The 20,136-nt window shown below is 35.9% G+C and overlaps 1 non-coding gene across 1 annotated transcript; it reads left to right on the forward strand.

Moving 5' to 3' along the window:
- The first annotated feature begins 1,502 nt into the window (after positions 1–1,502).
- On the forward strand, positions 1,503–1,609 carry LOC138146291 (U6 spliceosomal RNA). The gene has a single exon (XR_011164448.1). It is a non-coding gene; the product is annotated as a U6 spliceosomal RNA (small nuclear RNA).
- The last annotated feature ends 18,527 nt before the right edge of the window (positions 1,610–20,136 follow it).

Consider the following 20,136-nt stretch of genomic DNA (forward strand, 5'->3'; position numbering starts at 1 on the left):
CCTGCCCTCCCCCCTCAAAAAAGCAAAAGCAAAACAAACAAAAACAAGAATAAAGAAAAAAAAGTTCCATAAAAGGAATGATACCTTTTATTCATGACAGAATATTGCAAACTCTTAGTGACCTTCATTGACCTTATTGAGGCATGAGATACTTGTGACTCTTCTGGCTTATGGTGGTTAGATGAGTTTGTAGGGGTCATAAGAAGATTATTTATAGGAATCCAGGGGATAATTGTATTCTGATGTGGCTGATTGAGTTAGAATTGATGATGTCTAGTCTCATTCACTCCTCAGCATCACTGGAGTGGAACCAAGTTTGGGTAATCTAGATGGTTTTCCTCAATTTGTTTCCATCTAACTGATCATAAGTACACACCAGGGAACCTAAATTCAAGACTGCTGCTTGCTTTCCAGTTCAACAGTCAGCCTAGGGCCCTTTGCCTTGCATGTAGTTCTCATAACATGAACATTTGTTGAATGTGTGAGAGGACAGAATTCATTGACCCTTTCCAGTGTCTAGTATATGATTTAGTTCACTGAAACATCACTTGAATCCAATTTGCTTTATCACTGTTGTTTCAAGTTTTATAGATGAGTTATGCTTTTATATTGCCATCATTTCTGGATATAACTATCCTGTCCAAGGTCCCCACATAAAGTTTCCCATTTCTCAAAGGGGGAGGGGAAGCAAATAAAACAAATCATTTATTATGTAAATTGTAGCAGACAGCACATTCAGCATTCTGAACTGTGGCACTCCACCACTCTATAGTAAGTAGGGAGGTATATTCCCTAATCTCTGTTCTAGAGGTAATATTTATCAATCTAAATAGGCATCCAGCATAATTTTTAAAAATCCTGTGTGTTTCTGTAATTGTTCAATTAATTATAGATCAGAGTTTTATTCAAGGCAAAGTCCCTCTTCCGTCATATTTTAGTATGCATATAATTGATGAGCTACAGGGTTGGAAGAGGACTGTGGAAAAGACATTGAATCAGGGATAGGTTACATGCATTTTTGTTTCCAATAAGGTGTTGATTAGCAGTTTGATTCTGGGGTATGTCTACTAAAGACCAACTGTACAATCTCAATGTAGTATAGAGGATACTTGATTATTATGACAGTAGAAGAAGCTCTGTAAGAATAGAGCAAAGCTTGTTGTTCAGTCATTTTTAGTTATGTCCTACTCTCTGTGACCCATTTGGGGTTTTCCTGGCAAATATATGGAAGTTGTTTTCCATTTCTTTCTTCCACTAATTTTGCAGATGAGGAAACTAAGGCAAAGTTAATTGACTTGCCCAGGGTCATACAGCTAGTAACAATTCTTATTAGTAGGGACCTGATGATGTGTTGTATATCTATTCCCAAAAGATGCGACAAACAATACGAAACGGAATGATCACCATTTTTTTAAGAGACAATGACATATTGAAAAATAACAACTCAAGATCATGGAGAAAGTTGTAGGGAAATCTAGACTGTATCAAGAGTGAGAATACTAGTGCTTGCTTTGGCAGCACATACACTAAATTTGGAAGGATACAGAGAAGACTAGCATGGCCTCTGCACAAAGATGACATGCAAATTCATGAAGCGTTCCATATTTTTACCTAGAAATAATCCTGAAAATTGGGTCCACAATGGTCACAGAAGAATCCGCAGGGCTGGGTTGAGGGAAGGGGTTGTTTTGGGGCATTTGCTGCTGCTATCTTAGAGATCTCCTTCTGCTATTTGTCCTATAACTGAATGTCTTTTGGTCCTTGAGTTTGTAAGTTTTGTGGCCCAGTAAATATCTTTTTTTTTTTTAAGAGTGAGAATACTCTCATTAATAAAATCACATTTCCTTAAAGTACCAACAACATTCTTGGATCTGTTCTTTCTCAGGTGTATACAATTTAAGTAGTAAACAGCAGCAGCAGCAGTAGTAGTAGTAGCATCAGCAGAAGTAGTAGTGATAATAATATTATTCATGTTTATTGGTTTGATTTGTATTTCTCTGATTACTCTTTATTTTGAAAATTTATTTTTATGTTTATTTTTAATTTACAGCATTCATTTCCACAAGATTTTGAGTTACAAATTTTCTCCCTGTATTTCCCCTAGCCACCACCCCAGAACAGCAATCCTACAGAATTCTCCCTCCCCCAATCTTCTCCCTCCTATATCCTCCCCCCATTCCCTCTACAACTTTTCAGTAGGGCAAGATGGATCTCCATAACCAAGTTCCTGCATATCATTTCCCAGGGCATGTAAATAATTATGATGATAACGATAATGGTAATAATAAATAATTAATAATAATTTTTTAAAATATTTATTTTAAAACATTGAATTCGAGATTCTTTCCATTCTTCCCTCATAACCCACCCTTACTGGGAAGATAAGCAATTCAATGTAGGTTGCACATGTGTAGTTACTCAAAACATTTTCATAGTGGAAATATTGTGAAAGACTGACTATATTTCCCTGCATCCTATCCCATTCTCCATTTGTTCTATTTTCTACTTTGACACTGTCCCTTTTCAAAAGGGTATGTTTCTAACTACCTTCCCCAAACTGCCCTCCCTTCTATCATCCCCCTTCTTATACCCTTCCCCCCTAATTTACTGTAGGGTAAGATACTCAATTTAGTGTGTATGTTATTCCTTCTCTAAGCTAAATTCAATGAGAGAAAAGTTGACCCATTTCCTTTTGCCTTCCTCTTCTTCCCCTCCTTTGTACCAGTTTTCCCTTCCCTCTTTAATATGAGATAATTTACCCTACTTTCTATCCCTATCTATTCTCATTATATTCCTCTCTCACCTCTTAATTTTACTTTTAAAAATATCATCCCTTCCTATTTAAATGATCCTGTGATTCTATCTATGTATACCTGTACACATATAAACACACACTCACATATGTATTCATATGCACATATACCCTCTTATAGCCACTTATATGTATGTATAAATACACATGTACACATACATATCTGCACATTTGTATTGACTTCAACTATCCTCATACTGAGAAGTTTCATAAGTTACAATTATCATTTTTCCATGTGTGAATGTAAATAGTTAAACTTTGATATGTTCCTTATGATTTATTTTCCCTGTTTACCTTCTCATGCATTTCTTACTTCCTGTGCTTGAATGTCAAATTTTCTATTCAATTCTGGTTTTGTCATCAAGAATGATTGAAAGTCCTCCATTTCCTTGAATGATCATATTTTCCCCTGAAACGTTTTTTTTTTCCTTTTTTTAATGAGCAATCGGGGTTAAGTAACTTGCTCAAGGTTACACAGCCAGTTATTTCTGGTGTAGTGCTAAGTATCTGAGCCCGGATTTGATCCCCAGGTCATCCCGATACTGGAGCCGGTGCCTTACTCGCTGAGCCACCTGGCTGCCCCTCCCCTGAAACATTTTATTCACTTTTGCTGGGTAGGTAATTCTTGGTTTTAATCCCATATCCTTTGACCTCGGATATATCATATTCCAAGCCTCTTAATGTAGAAGATTTCTTAATGTAGAAGCTGCTACATTGTGTTTATGCTGATTGTTTTTTCCAAAATATTGAAATTGTTTCTTCTTGTCTGCTTGTAATATTTTCTCCCTCATCTGGGAACTCTGGAACCTATAATGTTGCTGGGGGATTTTCTTTGTGGAATCTTTTTCAAGAGGTGATTTGTAAATTCTTTCAACCTCTATTTTGCACTCTGGTTATAAAACATTAGGAAAATTTTCCTTGAGAATTTCTTGAAAGATGATTTCTATGTTCTTTTCTTGATCATGACTTTCGGATAGCCCAATAATTTTTTAAATCATCTCTCCTGGTTTTTTTTTCCAGGACAGTGGTTTTTCCAATGAGATATTTCACATTGCCATCATTGTTTTTCATTTATTGGGATCAGTTTAATAGTATCTTGATTTATCATAATATGATTAGCTTGCATTTGCTTCAATCTAATTCTGAAGGAATTGTTCTCTTCAGTGAGCTTTTGAGATTCTTTTCCATCTGACAAATTCAGCTTTTTAAGTCATTCTTCTCATGATTGGCTTTTTGGACCTCTTTTCTTATTTGAGTTAGTCTATTTTTTTTTTTTTAAGCAATCGGGGTTAAGTAATTTGCTCAAGGTTACACGGCAAGTTATTTCTGGGTGTGGTGCTGAGTGTCTGAGCCCGGGATTCGATCTCCAGGTTGTCCCAACACTGGAACCAGTGCTCTTACTCGCTGAGCCACCTGGCCGCCCCTAGTCTATTTTTTAAAGTGTTATTTTGTTCAGTTAGGTGGTTGATTCTCTTTTCATGATTTTCTTGCATCATTCTCATTTCTCTTCCCAATTTTTCCTCCACTTCTCTTACTTGGTTTAAAAAAAATCCTTCTTGATCTCCTCTATGGCTTGTAACCAATTCATATTTTTTCTTGGAAGCTTTGGTCCCACAGTTCTGACTTCATTGTCTTCCTCCCATTCCATGCTTTGGTCTTTCTGTCTCCAAAAATGGAATCCAAAATTTGACTGCTATGCTTGCTTTGCTTCCTTTGCTTGCTCATATTGCCACTCAATTACTTGACTTTTGAAATTTTTCCCAAAGGAGTACTCTGCTTCCAGAGAGAAGAGCTTTATCCCAAATCTCTGGGGTTTTCACAGATGCTAGAGCTCTTAGTTGCTTTCCCTCTCTGAAGCCACCACAGGCTCTGGCACCTGGTCACACAACCCAGGACCTCCACCCAAGAGAGCAATTCAGATCCAAGGAGATGAAGGGAAGAGAGATTACCCCTCTGAGTGGTTACTGTGTACCCCTACAATCTTCAGGCTAGGAGCTCTAAAGCAGCCATGGGGTGGCAGCTGCACACCAACAGCACCTCAGCTGCTTCTCACCTTCTCAGTTCCCTTGTACCCACAAAGTCCACACTGACCTTCTCTTTGCCTTTGGAATTTATGGATTGATAATTGTGGAAACCACCACAGCTGCTTGTGATCTACTTTTCTGAATTCCCTCTAGCCACTGCTTGTTGGGGCTGCCTGGGCCTAAAACAGCAGGCTAATGCAGGGCTGGGCATGGCTCCCATTGCGCTGTGCTGGACCCTTCCTGCCTGCTTCCCAGGCTGCCTTCAGTAGGTGATTTGTTTCTTTCTGTCACTTTGTGGGTTCTATAGCTCTAAAGATTGTTTAGAATCATAATTTATAGGTATTTGAAGTGGTTATCAGGGGAGCTCATGCAGTTTTCCTGCTTCTACGTTGCCATCATAGTTCCATTCCCCAATAATGGTATTCATTTAGTGCTTTAAGGTTTGCAGTGTAATTTTAAAATATTTTCTAATTTTATCCTTACAACTACCCAGGGATCTTGGTGTTATTTTTATACCCATTTTTTTTTTTTTACAGATGATATAGGCTGGTTGAATTATTTTCCCCAGTTCACAAAGCTTGTAAGTGTTTGGAATTGTTTTTGAACTCAGCAATTCCCAAAGAGAATCCAATCATATTTTCTACAGTGCCACCTAGAAACCACACACACACACACACACAAAACATAACATTGGGCAGCGTAGAAACAGGAGTCCTGTGTGGCTCTCAGTTCCACTTCCTCCAACTCATGAAAAAAATTACTCCAAACAAACTTTAGAGCCCCAGAACCCACAAAATGACAGAGAGAAGCTAACCTCCTACTGAACACAGATCAGGTGGCCAGCATGAAGGGGCCAACACAGAACTCGGGCACCCAAGCCTAGTCCCACATGAGCCAGAGGTTTTAGACTTAAGGCAGCCACAACCAGCCCCTGACTGGAGGGCCTTTGCATCACAAGCAGCTGTGAAAGTTTCCACAATGATTAGCCCAGGGAAGCCAAAGACACAGTGATAGGGCAGTGCAGACTTTGCAGGAACAGTGAGTATTTGAGTGTGGTCCAGGCTTTGTCCCCGGGGTGAGAAGTGGCTGAAAATCTGTGGGCTTGAAACCGTCATCAACTGGCTGCTTCAGAGCTACTGGCCTACAGATTGTAGGGGGACCAAGAGACCAATCTGAGGGGTAATTGTTTTTCCTTTAACCTGTTTGGATCTGAATCACTATCTAGGGTGTAGGTCTTGGGGCTCGTGAACAGTTTGCAAGAGTGTGTGGAGGCTTCAGAGAGGGCAGCCAACTATTAGCTCCAGCAGCTAAGAAAAGCCTAGGAAATTGGGACAAAGCTTCCCTTTCTGAGGGACGAGTTCTAATGTGGTAAAAAGCTCAAAAGTCAAGTAATTTAGTGGCAACATGAACAAGCAAAGGTAGTAAATTAAGCTGAGGAATCCAACTTTATACTCCTCTTTTGAGGACAAAAAGGATCAAAGCATGGAACAGAAGGAAGACAATGAAGTCAGAACTCCTTCACCAAAAGCTTCTAAAAAATATGAGCTAATCACTGGCCATAGAGGAACTTAAGAAGGATATTGAAAACCTAATAAAAGAAGTGCAGTAAAAATTGGGAAGAGAAATGACAATGATGCAAGAAAATTATTAAATGAGAGTCAACAACCTGACTGAAGAAAATAACACCTTAAAAATAGAATAACTCATGGCAAAAGAGGCTCAAAAAGCCAATGATGAGAAGGCCTTAAAAAGCCAAACTTGCCAGATGGAAAAAGAATCTCAAAAGCTCGCTGAAGAGAATCATTCCTTCAGAATTAGATTGGAGCAAATGGAAGCTAGTGACTTTATGAGAAATCAAGATATTATTAAACAGATCCGAGGAAATGAAAAAAATAGAAGGTAATGTGAAATATCTCATTGGAAAAACCACTCTCCTAGAAAATAGATCCAGGAGAGATAATTTAAAAAATTATTGGACTACCTGAAAGCCATGGTCAAAAAAAGAACCTAGCCCCACAACATGGCCCTGGCTCTGGCGCCACTGCCGCTGATCCGTGTGGGCAATCTGTTCAGGTTTCATTGGTTGGATTTTCTTGGCAATGCTTCCCCATGGGCCTCACAGCATGGCCATAGGATGTCTGGAAGTGTTCCTGCTGCAGGGATTGTCCAGAAAGAGGATAACAGTGATGTCAATGACAAGATTTTGACTGAACCCCTCAAACACTCTGATTTCTTTAATGTAAAGGAACTATTTTCCCTTAAAACTCTTTTTTATGCCAGAGTACATTTAGGACATAAAAAAGGTTGTTGTAATATGTTTATGGAGCCATACATCTTTGGGACCTGCCTAGAGCAGTACCTGATTGACTTGGACCAACGGTCAGAAATCTCCAGGGCCTCTGAACTTTACAGACCCCTTGGCCTATCAGATTATTCTCTCTCTCTCCTTTTGTCATAAAATCTCCCCTTATTCATAGATCTGAAAACTACTTTTTTCTCCATGCTTCCTTAAGTTACCTAAGATATTATGCTTTATGTATAAATAATTCACATATTTTGACCTTTTCTTGGTATATGGTATGAAAAGTTACTCCATCTTGTTTATGCTAGAATGAATTCCAATTTTCCCAGTAGTTTGTGTCAAATAGTTTGTTCTTCTCCTAAAAGGTTGAATTTTGGGGTTTACCAAATGCTAGATTAGTATGGCCATTTATTTGTATATTTCATATATAATTTATTCTACTGATCAATCACTCTATTTATTAGTTAGTACCACATTGTTTTGATTATTACCACTTTTTTTAATATTGTTTGAAATCTGGTATTGCTAGCACAACATCATTTATTTTTTTTATTGATTCCCTTGATATTCTTGGTCTTTTGTTCTTGCAGATGTATTTTGTTATTATTAGCATTATAAAATGATTCCTTTGTAGTTTAATCACTGGGACACTGAATAAGTAAGTTAAGTAAAATCGTTTATTATATTTGCTAGGGATACCCTAGAATAATTTACATTCCTTCAATTGTTTAGCTACATCTTAATTGGTGTGAAAAGTGTTTATATATCTTCATATAGTTCCTGGTGTGTTTTTTGAGGTAAACTCCCTAAAATTTCAAACTACAGATGTCTTAAATGTAATTTCTTATTTTTATCTCTTTTACTGTCTCTTATTGGTACTATAGAGTAAAGCTAATTCAAGTGCATTTATTGTATATGCTCTAATATTATAAATTTATTTTTAACTACTGTTTGGTTAATGATATAGGGTTTCCTAAGTATATTTTGATATTATCTTCAAGGATGGAAACCTTTTTTTTTTTCTTTTTACCTATTCTTATTCCTACAATTGATTTTTTCTTGTCTTATTCTTATAGGTAGCATTTCTAGTACCATGGGGGTAATAATAGTAAATATGATTACCATGGTGGTAATAATAGTAAATATTATTAATATGGGGTAATAATAGTAAATAAGTAAATAGTAAGGGGAATCCTTGCTTCAGCCCTGATTTTATTTTGCAGGATTTTATTTTATCCTTTTTAAAGATAAAACTAGCTAATGTTTTATATCTGTATTACTTATCATTTGAATAAAAGCTATACTTATTCTCTTATGTTTTCTATACTGAATTTTTTTCAACAACCTTTTTCTGCATTCACTAATATATGTTATATGATTTTTGTCATATTGATATTGTTATAATCTATTATGCTTATACTTTTACTAATGTCAACCCATCACTGTAATTCGGGTATAAAGTCAAACTAGTAATAGTACATGAACTTTTTAATATATTGTGGTCATCTTTTTACTCATACTTCATTAAAAAAATTGCTTCAACATTTCATTAGGAAAATTGCTCTATAGATTTCTTTATCTGATTGTTTTTTGCCTGTAGTTTAGATATGTAAATCATATTTAGGTTTTGCCTCAGTTACTTCATGTGTAAAATGAATTGGAGATGGAAATGGAAAACCACTCCAGTGTCTATGCCAAGAAGACTCCCCCAAGTGGGCCTTGAAGAGTCTAACAGGACAGAAAATTGACTCAACAAAATCTCTTTCAGCATTAAATTAATTAAACTATAATCGTATGTTTTGAGAGGGAGTACAGAATAAATTGGGCCCAAGAAGGAATCATGCTATGATCAGCATTTATCTTTCTCATACTTTGCTCAAAGCAGCTGTTCCAATTCTAAAAGCATCACCATTCTGTACCCTGCTTTCTTCAAATAATGGCAGAACAGCGAAACCCCACCTACATTTGCTGCATTGCAGAATTGCTTTTCTTGGGCTTGGTGTTCAAAGGATGATTATATTAATGATAACCCAATTTCACCACTATGTTAAAATTACATTTGTCTGCCATTAGAATTTGCCCTTTCTCCCATGGGTCCTCCCCTATCCTAAGGAACCCAATTCTGATGAATGCATTTGCATGATAATATGTCTTTCTAACAATGTATTTTTATTGCACAAAATAACCCCTATGCTAAGTGGCAATTTGCTCTTTGCCAGAAGAAGTTATTGCATGTATAATGTATTCATGAATTTCCAGGCATCTCTGGCATGCCACAGTGGCCTCTTCTTCAGATATACCCTCCTTATAAGTGTAAGTAGTATATCAATTTGCAACAGGTTTAAGAAGAGAGTTTTCTTTCTTGTAATTCCTATGTTTTCATAATTTACCTGGGTATTTCAAAAATCTAAACAATGCCTTTTCTCTATATGTAAATGATTGCCATTCTTTAGACAAACATCTTTAGGAGAACTGAAACCTTTACACATTGTTTTTCATCAAAAAGTCAAGTTATAGTGCTACATTTTCTGACTGAAGAAGGTTCATCTTTGAAATATATTTTGATGACATAATGACAAAATAACCTTATTAAAAATTTCTTGAAAATGACAAATGACAATAATTTCTGGAAATGTCCAAGGCAATATTCTATGGTGTTTTATTTTATTTTTTTTTTATTTCCAATGAAACTTATTAATTATCTCTAGTGGTTAGTACTCTGCAATAGCACTTGAGCGATATTCAGAAATAATCAAATTTCAAATTAAATATCAACTATGTGCAAGAATATAGCAGTGAAACGGTCAATATATGAAGATAAACATGCAAGGAATAAAATATGAAATGTTAAAAATAAAAAGAAATACCTTCATCTGCATAACAGACATTCTCCAAGGTAGAAAACGCGATGAGCTTAAATATCTTAATTACATATATAAGTAGTCTGAGAAAAAGCATGTGGTAGCTATAAGGCAGAGACTGCCTTGGTCTTGCCTTGTCTTGGTCCCTAGGTATTAATTTACATAAGACTAAAAGGTGTTTGATAGGTGAAATGATTAAAGAGAAACTAATACCAATAATGATAGGTGATCTGGACTGGCTCTCAGAGGAAAGGAACTTCTGAGAAAAACTTTGGTGGGAGAGGACAACTTTCTCCTTATCTCCTGACTAGAGGTGAAAATCAACCTTAGAGGTGGAACTGATCCTGAACAAGTCATTTCACAACCTGGAGAGGAGAGAGCTTTGTAGCACACCAACTAAAGACAGTTCAGTTCCACCCAGCACAGTCAATGCCTGAAGAAAAAGAACTCATTTAACTTTGATTTCTTCTCTGTATTGCTACAGGTTTGCTCTGTTTCATTTGTAAGAGCATCAACACCTAAAGCTTCCAAGAAAAATTCAAGATGGTTCATGCCATAGAGGAACATAAAAAGGATTTTGAAAATCAAATAAGAGAAGTGGAGAAAAAATTGGGAAAAGAAATGAGAACGATGCAAGGAAATTATGAAAGGAGAGTCAACAACCTGACTGAAGAAAATACCTAAAAAAAATAGACTAACTCAAATGGCAAAAAAGACTCAAAAAGGCAATGAGGAGAAGAATGCCTTAAAAAGCCAAATTTGCCAGATGGAAAATGAATCTCAAAAGCTCACTGAAGAGAATCATTCCTTCAGAATTAGATTGGAGCAAATGGAAGTTAATGACTTTATGAGAAATCAAGATATGATTAAACAAATGAAAAAAAAAAGGCAATGTAAAATATCTCATTGGGAAAGCACTCTCCTGGAAAATAGATCCAGGAGAGATAATTTAAAAAAATATTGGACTACCGGAAGCCATGATCAAAAAAAGAACCTAAAAATTATCCTTCAAGAAATTCTCATGGAAAATTGCCCTGCTGTTTTAGAACCAGAGGGCAAAATAGAGGTTGAAAGAATCCACCTATCACCTACTGAAAAAGATCCCAAAAAGAAAACTCATAGGAATATTATATACAGGTTCCATAATTCCCAGATAAGGGAGAAAATATTACAAGCAGCCAAGAAGATACAATTTGAATATTGTGGAGGCACAATCTGGATAATACAGGATTGTTCAAGGTCACATAAGCGGTAAAAAGCAAGGCTAGGATTTAAACCAGTTTCTCAAACTGCAATTCCAGTATTCTTTCCATAACAATGATACCATGACACTTGGTGTCATAATAAAATAACGATAAATAAATGATATATAGGTGGATCGACTGAGGGATCAACGGGCTTGGAATATGATATTCTGTTGGTCAAATGAGCTGTGATTAAAACCAACAATCACCTACCAAGCAAAACTGGATATTTCAGGGGAAAATATGGTCATTCAGTGGAATAGAGGACTTTAAAGAATACTTGATTAAAAAAAAACAGTTGAATAGAACATTTGACATTCAGATACAAGAAAGAGAGGCATGAGAAGGTTAACAGGGAAAAGAAAACATAAGGAACCTATCAATGCTGAAGTATTTACATCCCTAAAAGGAAAAATGATAATTGAAAATGGATGAAACTTTTCTTAGTATGAGAAGAGTTTAAGGGAATATAAATATATATGTGTGTATATACATGTATATGTATGTATGTGTATATATAGGCATATGTATGTATATGTACATACACCATGGCAACAGATGGTATACTACAGCATGCCCAATCAAACTATGAAGGATTGAAGTTGATCACCTGAACATAAGAGCTAATTTAAAAAAAAAAGCTAGTAAGAAACTAGATCTAAAGTTCACAATCTATATCAATGCAAAGAAAATGTACATGATGACACAGTGAATGTTTTTAGTATTAACAAGGAAATATCTCTTCATCAGAATGATGTAATAATTTGAAAAAAAAGATGACCATAAGACCTGTAGTATCATAATTCCCACAATGTTGAACCTAACAGTATATTTGAATAGACTATGGGAAGAATCAATGAAAAGCTATAAATAAAAAAAAATAATCTAAATTCATGAACTTAGATGATGTTAGATTTGAACTGATAGAGAGAACAGTCTACAGGTGTAAACCAAGACAAAGTTCTTAGGATTGAGTCATAGTTTGTGATGTTGGGCAAGTCACTTAAATGATAACAATATAAATTTTGCACAACTTTTCAATATGCTTTGAGGGAAGGATTTTTTTTTAATTGAGAGTACCGTAAACTAATTCATTTAAAAGTCTGCTTCTACCCCCCCCACAAAAAACAACAACATGAGAACATGGGTATATTTATGTAAAATTTTATCCTCATCACACTACAATTAATTTAGTAATAATTACTAATATCTCCACTTTACTTTAATGTTTACATGAACTTCCTTCACAATGCAGATATAATAGATATTTATATTCCTAGATTTCAAATATGAAAATGGCAGGTTGCACAGGTCTATGTGATTATTCATGATCACATATTATTGGAATAAGAATTTGAACCAAATCTCTGTACTTCATTTATAGATTCCTGCAAATATAGAACAGGGATAATTATTATTGTTTTTCATCTACCTCAATATATCAAGGCTTTGAAGTTTATCCATGTGGATGTGCTCTTTACTAATGTCAATTTGCATTTCCTCTATAAATAAGGATATAATATTAGAGTGATCTTTTTCTCATCTTCCCCCCAAATCCACATAAACTCATAAAAATGAGAACAACAACAACAAAAAAATAGCAATAGGAAAATGAGCCTTTTTTAATTTAGCAAAGTTGTTTGTTTGAAATAGCTCTATATCTATATCTCAGGTATGTATAAATGCATGCATGTATATGTAGTTGTGTGTGCATGCCTATGTTGGTTGGTTGTTCTTCATCAGGGAAGAGGAACAAAATGACTTTACTATTGTGGGGGTCCAAATGCAGTCATATGACTATGACTTATCAGACGAATAGTAGCTTGGAAAGCTAGATCTATTTGTTTTATTTCACTACAATTTTGCTTTGCTCATAGAGCACCACACCATCTCTAATGTAGGCATGCTATGCTGGGTGGTTCTTTCTCAGTGTCTACCATGTCTCACAATTACTTACAAAGTTCTTCAGAAATATCTTTAGAGTATCTTTGTATCACTTCTACCAACATGAGAGTGCTTGTCTTGTGTGAGTTCTACATAAAATTGAATTTATTTTTACATTATTTTTTTTTTCAGCAATTAGGGTTAACTAACTTGCTCAAGGTTACATGGCCAGTTATTATTTCTGGGTGTGGTGCTGAGTGTCTGAGCCCAGGATTCGATCTCCAGGTCGTCCCAACACTGGAACCGGTGCTCTTACTTGCTGAGCTACCTGGCCGCCCCTGAGCAATTGGGGTTAAGTAACTTGCTGAAGGTTACACGGCCAGGTGTTTCTGGGTGGGTGCTAAGTGTCTGAGCCCGGGATTCGATCTCCAGGTCTTCTCAACACTGGAGCAGATGCTCTTACTTGCTGTGCTACCTGGCCGCCCCTACATTATTTTTTTAAATTTATTTTTAGTTTTCAACATTCGTTTCCACAAGATGTTGATTTAATTTTTTTCTCTCCCCATCTTTGCCCTACCCCTCACCCCAAAACAGCAACCCTATTAAATACCCCTTGCCTTAGTCTCTTCTCTCTTGTATTCTCCCCCTTCACCCTACTAACTTTCTAGTAGGGCAAGATGGGTTTCTATACCCCTGTACCTCTATATCTTATTTCCCAGTTCCATGTAAAAATCAAACAAACAAACAAACAATTTTAAACATTTGTTTTTACAGCTTTGAGTTCCAGATTTTATTTCCCCACTCTTACTTCCTCACACACCCCTATGGGAAGATAAGCAATTTAATCAAGTTTGTACATGTGTAGTTATGCAAATCATTTCCATGGGAGGTATATTATGAAAGACTATCTATATTTCTCTCCATCCTACACCCCCACTTATTCTATTTTCCACTTTGACCCTATCACTTTTCAAAAATGCTTTTGCTTCTAATTACCCTCTCCCCCTATCTGCTCTCTGTTCTATCCTACCCCATCCTATCTCCTACACCCTTATTTTCCTGTAGTGTAAGATACCCAATAAAGTGTTTATGTTATTCCCTCCTTAGGCCAAATTTAACGAGAACTAGGTTGTCCCATTCCCTTTCACCTTCCTGCTTTTCCCCTCCATTTTAAATTTTCTCTTGCCTCTTTTATATGAGATAATTTACCATAATCTATTGCTCCCTTTCTTCTTCTCCCAATAAATTCCTCTCTCACCTCAATTTGTATTTTAGATATCATCGCTTAATATTCAACTCATCCTGTGCCCTCTTTCTATTTATACATGAACTTACAAATGCCCACACTCATATATTTATATACACATACATCCTCATACATACACACGTATATATTCCCTTCAGCTATCCTCATACTGAGAAACGTCTTATTAGTTACAATTAACATTTTTCCATGTAGGAATGTAAATAGTTCAACTTTAATAAGTTTCTTATGATTTCATTTTCCTGTTTACCTTCTCATGTTTTTCTTGCTTCTTGTATTTGAAAGTCAAATTTTCTGCTCAGCTCAGGTTTTTTCATCAAGAATGCTTGAAAGTCCTGTATTTCATGGAATGAACATATTTTCCCTGTAGCATTATACTCAGTTTCACTGTGTAGATGATTTTTGGTTTTAGTCTTAGCTTCTTTACCCTCCTGAAAATCATATTCCAAACCCTTTGATCCCTTAGTGTAGAAGCAGCTATGTCTTGTGTTATCCTGATTGTGTTTCCACAGTACTCAAATTCTTTCCTCCTGACTGCTTACAATATTTTCTTCTTGACCTAGGGTCTCTGGAATTTGGCTATAATATCCTAGGCATTTTCTTTTGGGGATCTTCTTCAAGAGACAATCAGTGAATTCTTTCAATTTCCAATTTATCCTTTGGTTCTAGAATATCAGGACAATATTGATTGATAATTTCTTGAAAGATGATGTCTAGACTCTGTTTTTGCTCATGGCTCTCAGGTAGACCAATAATTTTTAAATTATCGCTCCTGTATCTATTTTTCAGGTCAATGATTTTTCCAATGAGACATTTCATATTGCCTTCCATTTTTTTTGTTCTGTTTTATAGTATCTTGATTTCTCAAAACATCATTAGCTTCCAATTGCTCTGATCTAATTTTGAAGGAGTTATTCTCTTCAGTGAGTTTTTGAAAGTCCTTTTCTATCTGGCAAATTCGGCTTTTTAAAACATTCTTCTCTTCATTGGAATTTTGGGCCTCTTTTGCCATTTGAGTTAGTCTATTTTAAGGTATTATTTTCTTCAGTGTATTTTTGCTTCTCCTTTAGCAGGCTATTGTCTCATTTTCCATGATTTTCTTCCACCATTCTCATTTTTCTTCCCAATGTTTCCTCCATTTATCTTAAGTGATTTTCAAAATATTTCTGGTGCTCCTCCATGACTTGTAACCAATTCACATTTTTTTGGAGGCTTTTGATGCAGGAGTTCTGACTTTGTTGTCTTCCTCCCACTGCATATTTTGATCCTTTTTGTCCCCAGAAAGGATTCTATCTTCTGTTTGTGCTTCCATTGTTTGCTCATATTGGCAGCCAATTATTTGACTTTAAAGCTCTTAAGCTATGTACCAAATTGGTGGGATTTTTTTGTAGCTGGTGAGAGCTATTAAATGGGCGCTTTCTGTACAGTCCCCACATGCTCTGATAGGCTGGTCACAAACCATGCAAGACTGTAATTTGTATTCAAGCAGGTCAAAGCAAGGGCATTTAGCCTCTGAATGGTCGCTTGGTCCCCATACAATCTGCATGCCAGTAGTTCTGGAAAGAGCCATGCTGCAGAGGCTGCAGCCACCACACCTCCTCTACTTCTTGCTCTGGGTGTAGCAACCAGACCACACTCCCCTCTTCCCAAAAATTTCCACACTGACCTTTTACTTTGTCTTTGGTATTTGTGGATTGATAAATCTGGAAACCACTACAGCTCCTGGTGATTTAACTCCCATGAAGGTTGCTCCAGCTGCTGCTGGAGAGGGCCTTTGATAGGGTAAAACCAGAGCTCATTAGTGACTGTTCTTAGCTCCCTGCATGTGCTTCCGGCCAGCCTGCCAGTTTTCCTTCAGTATGAGATTTGTTTCTATGTTGTCATTTTGCAGGTTTTGTAGCTCTAACATTTGTTTATGTCATTTTTTACATTTATTGGAGCAGGTGGAAGCCGGAGCCGCAGGGAAGTCCTCTTTCTACTCCACCTTCTTGTCTCCACCCCCTGGGGACTAAAGTAGAATTTTATGCAAACATATGTTTAACATTCTAACAAGATGGCTAACTCATCAGACTTAAGTACTCTGCAGCAGAGTTTGAATGCTTGTCAGTCAGCTTGAGAAAAGATCTCAGGGTCCTTATCTTGTCAAATGATCTTTAGAATCATCCTAAGATAATTGAAATGGAAGTCCCTCAGTTTCTTGGCTTATTCTTGGTCTACTATCCAAATTTCTCAGGCATTCAAGAGTGAGGTTAGCAAAGAGTCTCTGTAAACCTTTAGTTTGGTAGGCAGGCTGATAGCTCTTCTCTCCCACATTTCCTTTTGGAGCCTCCCAAACACTGAGCTAGTTGTGGCAGAGTATATGTCAACCACATCATCTGTATGTACATCCCTAGAAAGTAAGTGCCACAGTAAGTGTACTTATCCACAGCATTTGGAATTTCTGCATTTATTTTAACTATGACTGTAGCCATGAGAGGTCTGCTTATAATTGTTAAGCCAAAATTAGTACAAATGATAGAGAATTTATCTATATTTTGTACATCTGAGCCTCAGAAACTGAACTGAGTGCAAAATCATCAGTAAACAAAAAGCTATATATTAACTCTCCCTCCAATTTATCCTTAGCTTGTTATCCTGTTTAAATTAAATAATTTATTTTCAATGTGGTAGGTGACCTTGGCACTGTTTCTGTCTTTACTGATGACAAGCAACAATACTGCTGAAAACATCATGCTAAAAAGCATAGAAGGAAGCACACAGCCCTACTTCACTTCATTGGGTGCTGTGAAAGTGAGAAATTATCATGTTATCCAAAACCTGTGCATGTCTGTTGTCATGAAGTTGACATACAATGCTATTGAACATTTCCAGGCAATAAAATTTTGCTATGATCTTGCCAGGCCATCATGATTTACAGTATCAGAGGCTTTGGTCAGATCAACAGATATTGTATCTGTTCTGTTCTGCTCATGGCAATTCTCCTGCAATTGTCAGCCAGTAAACACCATATCGACCATTTCTAAACTGTTTGTGCAACTACACTGGTAGAATACCATCTTCCAAGAGAAGAGTCAGCCTATTAAGGAGGGATTCTGCCAAGAATCTTGTTAGCAATGAATAAGAAACATCCTACCACCACTGCGATTGTCACAGGACAACCTATTTCCTTTGTTGTATATGTATAGTGTGTTTTGTGCAAATATATGCACATACATATATATGCAATGACACATGTACATATACATATATGCACACATATGTTAATGTTTTTATGTGTGTATATGTATATGTGCAGGCATGAAGTCAAACATAATCTTCTAGAGGCCTGTACTGGAAATCCACCATGCAATTGACATTGTACCATTAATATATATATTTTTTCAACTGGACAGAAATAGTAAATATTTTTCTAATGAGATGACTTTGGAAAATTCATTTTTGCCTCAATAGCACAAAATAAAAAAAAGGGTTATGACTTCTGATATATTTCCATTTTATGGATGAAGAACTTGATACCTACAAAAGTGAAATAAATTCCCTGAAATTCTACAATAATGGCTAAAAAGAGACTCCAAACCAGTCAGATTGGTAGAGTGGAAAAATCACTGTCTTTAATGTCAGAGGTCTTGGGTTCAAATCTTATCTAAAATATTTAATAACATTGTATAAATCACTTAACCTTGTTTGTTTTCAACTTTAAAATGAAATAATTGCTCAAGATTACCATTAAGAACTGCTTCAGCTCTAAATCAATGATTCAGACATACATTAGACATTTAATAAAAACTTGTTAATTTGATTGATCCTATGATCTTTTACATCAAAGTACCATACTTTCTTCTTTACCTCATTTTTTGTGGTCAATGGAATTTACAGGGGTAGTAAATATCTACCCCTTTTCCCTCCAAGGTGACTTTCAATGTTTTTTTTTAAGAAATTCCAAAGGTAATTCCCATAGTACTTAATATATTTGACATTATGTGCTAGAGAATTCCCTGTTCTGATTTCCTGGAATCTATCCAGAATGGGGATGGGGGTGGGCAGATAATTTTGTCTGATGGGGAGGGGGTTATTGCCTAACAATTTTTTTTCCAATTTCCCAAACATTAACTAATGCAATTTTAAACAGCACAGCTGGCATTTCAATGGATGCTCTAGGAGTTAGTCAATAAATAAACAAAATTAGGCATAATGAAACTATGTATAAGAGATCATGGGCTTTATGCATTAGTAGTTACATCTGCCATATAACCCTTCCAATGCTCTCTATTGTACCTTATAATTATACTACAGATATCAGCAGGAAATACATCCTCTGACCTTTCTAAAAATCTTACTCATCCAAGTATGTAAAATAGTAGTATGAGACAATTCCTCTTTCCTGAGTTTGTTTTATTCACAGTTTTCCAGAGAAAAGTATATTTAGTTCATTCATTAACCTGAAGCACTTTTCTGACCCTGACCATTTTGGAATCTTATACTTCTAGACAACAGCAACATAATGAGTTATATACTAACTGAACCCCTAGTAAAATGGTAATGGAGATCTGATTCTCCCAAGTAAACATTTCTAACAGAGAAAATACCTAAGCTGTAATCCAAAATGGCAACAGAGAATCAAAGAAGTAGTGAAATCCTCAATGAATATCTAAGTAAACACATTCAAAGAGAGAAAATCTCAGTATGTGTATGGTTAGTAGTCTTCCAGTCTCTGCTAGAAGACCAACAAAGAGGGGAAACTATCTTTGAAGGTAAGACATTGTCATTTGAAATAGCCATTCCCCTTTTTGACAGTTCCAATTCTCTCCAACCAAAGATATATATTTTTTTGTTTTATTTTTGTTTATAGTATCATTAATTTTGTAGTCCACCAACTCCCAATTTTTTGCAGATACACTTCCTATATCCCTAACTTCACTATGCCATATTTGTTGATTTTCTTACTCAAATGAAACACTATATTTATCCCTAAAGACTTTCATCTCCTCTTTAGGCACTTGCCTTTATTGTTGAGATCATGTGTGCTCATGACTCCAGTTCAGTGTTCTAACAGTTACTACCATGTTCAGGTCATCTTCAAGTTTATATGAGAAGGAGGTACCATCTGTTATTTTAGCACAGATGTTGATTTTTAAAAATGTGACAAATGTCCCCAAACCAAGAAAAGACTCCAGCAGGCCTCTCCTGCACATCTGCTGACCACTTTACATTGAACCATTTGTACTCATTCCAGTCATTCAACTAGATGAAGATGATAGCATTTGCATCTCATATTTTAAATTCTGTGCTAAGTTCTTTATTAATATTAACTCACCCCCCCAAAAAAAAAAAACATTGGTGTTATTTTTTACCCATATTTTACAGACAAGGAAATAGAGACAGGAAGTGGTAGGTGACTGACTTGCCCATGTTCACTCAACTAAGAAATCTCTAGGTCTGGGTTTGAATCATATATTCCTCACTCCAGGCCCAGTATTCCATCTACTGGCCCATCTAGCTACCAAAATTGATCTTTTGTAGCTTCTTTCCTTTCTAGAGATTCAGAAGCCATCTGTTTTTATTTTGTTGTTTTGTTTCATTTTTAATGATGGTGTTGAAAATTTATTCCCAAAATTTAAGATCAAGCTCACTGAATTTTATTTTACAGTTTCTATTCTCTTTCCTTTTCCCCTAAATTTGTGCTTTTCTCCTCCTCTGATCTTGTGGTACTGATTCTGTTTTCCATCTTCTTTTAATGTTACAGAG

Source organism: Petaurus breviceps, unplaced genomic scaffold (genome assembly GCF_028583685.1).
Source record: "Petaurus breviceps papuanus isolate PSGF00001 unplaced genomic scaffold, PetGlider_PUasm1.0 139, whole genome shotgun sequence".
NCBI lineage: Eukaryota > Metazoa > Chordata > Mammalia > Diprotodontia > Petauridae > Petaurus > Petaurus breviceps.